This window comes from Bison bison, unplaced genomic scaffold (assembly GCF_000754665.1).
Source record: "Bison bison bison isolate TAMUID 2011002044 unplaced genomic scaffold, Bison_UMD1.0 scf7180017864500, whole genome shotgun sequence".
Classification (NCBI taxonomy): Eukaryota; Metazoa; Chordata; class Mammalia; order Artiodactyla; family Bovidae; genus Bison; species Bison bison.
Window position 1 is genome coordinate 5,807,190 of NW_011495059.1, and position 4,076 is coordinate 5,811,265.

The following is a 4,076-nucleotide window of genomic DNA, read 5'->3' on the forward strand; positions in this document are numbered from 1 at the left end:
AGGGCCAGCACACAGTGGATGCACAAGATGCTAGCATCCCCCTCTCACCCACACCCCAGAGCTGACCTATGGGAACAGATGGCACTTGAAGCCCCTAAAAATAACGAGTCATTAAAACAGCCAAGGCTTGTGTGGCTCCCACTGTGCCCTACGCTGTCCCATGCAATAGCGCATTTATTCTCAAGTCTGGGAGACTGGAACTCTCATTCTCTCATTATTTGGGTGAGAAAATTGAGGTGAAGTTACATGTAACATGAAGTTACATGCATGACCTGTGTGCGGGCCTGTGCTTTCCATCCACCACTTTCGTTCCCTTCCTGCTCACTCCGCTCCCACTACGCTGGCCTCCCCGCCACCCCTTTAGCTCACCAGGCATGCTCCCAGCTAACAGCATGTGGCTGTTGTACCTGGAAGGCCTCCATCTCTCTGCCTCTGGGTTTCCGGAGAGGCCTGGGTACCACCCAGGGAGGATGAGGATCTGAGAAGGCGGGTTGAGGCATCAACCTCTTCCCTCTTCTCACCTCTCCATCCCCCAGCAAGGCCAAAAGCCCAACTGCCACTTGGGAAAGGACAGGGTTAATCTAATTTGAGCCTCCAGACTGTGTTCAAGGTGATTCGTTTTATTCTTAAAAAAAAAAACAAAAAACCGTCAACCTGTCAGGTCTTGTTTAGAAACCTGAACATTCTGAAAATATTGACAAAGAGAGGGGGCTGCACCCAGGAGAAGATTCTCAGCGAGAGGGGTGATGTTAATCCAATGTGACAGGGGTATTTTTTTTCTCAGGCCAGGAAAGCAGAGAGTGCAAATTGCTCTGCTGGGGGTCAGCCAGGCAGGGTGCAAGCTCAGGAAGCCATCTGTGGGGGGTGATGTGTGTGTGGCGGGTGTGCTGGGCTCCCCTCCCCCACCAGCTCCATTTCCCAGGAATGGTTTATCAGACAGCTCTATCTTATTAATAGTCATAGTGTGTTGAAACCAGTGAATCTGGAGCATCAGAAATTCATTGTTGGTCCAATCTTGTCATTTCTCCAGTGGACAAACTGAGGTCGGAGTAAAGGGGTGAAGCATTTATTCTACCGACTGTCAGCCAATCAATATGAGTTAGAACCCTCATTATGAAGCTGTTCTCCCACCAAGGTGACCAGGGATTTAGAAAGGCAGCTATGACTCCCTTTAGGACTTTGATTTGGATTCAAATCCTTGCTCTGTGGTTCAACGCAGGTTATTTAGGCTCTCTGAGCCTCGATTTCCCCAGTAAAATGAGGACAATAATCCCTAAATCCCTTAGAGTCGTCTGGAGAATTTAATAAGATAAATGTCCGTTTCAGTCTTTGGTTATATGAATAGACACAGACTCAGGGGAGCTTAACAGTTTACAAAAAAAAAAAAAAAAAATCAATTGGAAGGACATGGGGATGGCTTACAGGTATTTACACAAAAGAAGTGAAAATATATGTCCACACAAAGAATTGTAGCTCTGTATTTATAGCAGCTCTATCCATAATCACCCAGAGCAACTCAAATGTCCTTCAACTGGTTAACGCAGAAATAAACTGTGATGTGTTCATTCAATGGAATACTTACTACTCAGCAACACAAAGGGAGGAACTGCGGGCACTTGCAACAATTGGATGAATCTCAAATGCACTGTGTTAAATGAGAGAAACCAGACTCAAAAGGGTATCTATTGTCTGATTTCACTTACATGACATCCAGAAAAGACAAAAAATAGGAACAGTAATCAGTTAGCGGCTGCCAGGCACAGAGGAAGTGGGGAGAGAATTGCCAGGAAAAGGGCAGGAGGGAAATTTGGAGGCTGTTGGAGACGCTCTAAGTCACAATTGTGATGTAGTAACAGGACAGTACATGATTGTCAGCTCATTGAACTGTGTACGCAAAAAGGCGAAATGGAATGCGCGTATAAATTGCAACTCAATAAATCTGACTTTTAAAAGTCAAACAAAAGCTAAAAAGCCGAGCTTCAGAAAAGACAAAACGTGAAGTAGTTTTAGGAACGAACCAGCGAATTTTACCATCATTTAGAACTTGTATCAGAGTTGGAAGATGCCAAGTCCCAGAAGAGCTTCTGATTGGCTGAGTTTGGGTCCCAGGCCTGCACTTAACTAGAGTTGGGCCGGGCCATTTGATTGACAGCCCCATCAAGCCCACAGAAAAGGGCAGTTTTCCCAGAAGCAAACAAGCTGTATCTACCAAGAGGGCTCCAACTGCAGAGGCCTATAACCTAGGGGTTTATTATCCTAGACACTGAGCTCTGTCTTTGTAGGAACGTGGCCAAAGCTTCCATCTTCTGTGACGATGGGACATGGTGCTGGCAGACTACCCTCAGATATGAAAGTTGGGTTTCAGACTGACTGGGTCAAGCTGAGGGCTGCTTCAGACCTTCAAGCACTGGGTTCAGACAATCACTTGAGTGGCTCATCAAGCAGGCGGGAGAAACAAGTGGTTTGTTAAAGCCACACAAGTGTTCAATAAAGCCGGACAAGCTCAGCCTCTGCCCTAGAGAGTCATTTATTTCCATGAAAGAAAGTGTGTTTGACCAAATCGGGTGTGTCAGGCAGACACAACCAATGACTCAGTCTAAGTAGGGGAGAAGCAGGTAATGTTACAGAATGCAGTGGTTCATCTCCCAGGCCTCTGCAGCCGCAAATGGCCATGGTGGCTTAGCCAGGCTCCCACACCAAGGCTGAACTCCCCTGGCATGAAGTTCCAGCCATATGGATTCCAAGTATGCACTTTGGAGCACTTGCTCTGCCCCTTCTGAGTTAGGTGGCCTTGGGCAAGTCACTTTACCTCTCTGACCCTCCTTTTAACACAGGAAAGGATTTTTCAAGCACTTTCTTAGATTTCACTGGGATTATGTGCTCCAGAAACATTTAAAGACATAAACAGGATTGGGAAGTAAACAGAAACTCAGTGTACCCTTTTCAAAATTCCAAATTTCAGATGTGGGAACGTTTGCGTATTTCGTCTTTACTCATGTGCTGTGGTCATGGGTTTGGTTTTGTAAGATTGTGCCAATATTGACAAAAGTTGTTGTTGTTTTTTTTTAATGGACTGATTGTGGATTATTTTTTTGGCAAATTTCTTTTCTTTTCTCCCCCTCAGTCTGTATTTCTTTCTACCTATTAGAATTTCTTTTGGAGTATTTCCATTTTTATAAAAACTCAATTCTAAATGTAAACAGGTTATTCTTTTCCTCTTGAAAAGTTAAGCTTTAATTACCAAAGTGATACATAAAAATACTTCTCCACTTAAAAATTTTATCACCTTCCAGGGGATACTGAAATTACCTTTAATCACCACTTGGTGTTTAGTCACTAAGTCGTATTTGATTCTTTTGTGAATCAATTAGATTCACCAGGCTCTTCTTTCTGCACATGGGATTTTCCAGGCGAGAATACCAGAGTGGATTGCCATTTCCTTATCCAGGAGATCTTCCTGACTCAGGGATCAAACCCTCATCTCCTGCACTGCAGGCAGATTCTTTGCCACTGAGCCACCTGGGAAGCCTTTAATCACCGCTACCGCCCCCTAATTATGGTCCTAATACTCCTCCCATCACCGTCAGCAATTTGGAGAGAAATTTTCCAAACCTTCTTCTGTGTACTTCTGTTTACATATTTTACATATGTTTACTTATTATTTTCATAGGAAATGAATAGTCTTATGGAATCACATCCTAGTTAATGTCCTGCAATTTGCTTTCTTTGCTCAACGATGTGACTTGGAATTACTTTCATGTCCATACACAGAGGACTACCTCTTCTGGTTTTTAATTGTTGTATAATATTCCTCAGTTCAGTTCAGTCACTCAGTCGTGTCCGACTCTTTGCGACCCCATGAATCGCAGCACGCCAGGCCTCCCTGTCCATCACCAACTCCCAGAGTTCACTCAGACTCATGTCCATCGAGTCAGTGATGCCATCCAGCCATCTCATCCTCTGTCGTCCCCTTCTCCTCCTGCCCCCAATCCCTCCCAGCATCAGAGTCTTTTCCAATGAGTCAACTCTTCACATGAGGTGGCCAAAGTACTGGAGTTTCAGCTTTAGCATCATTC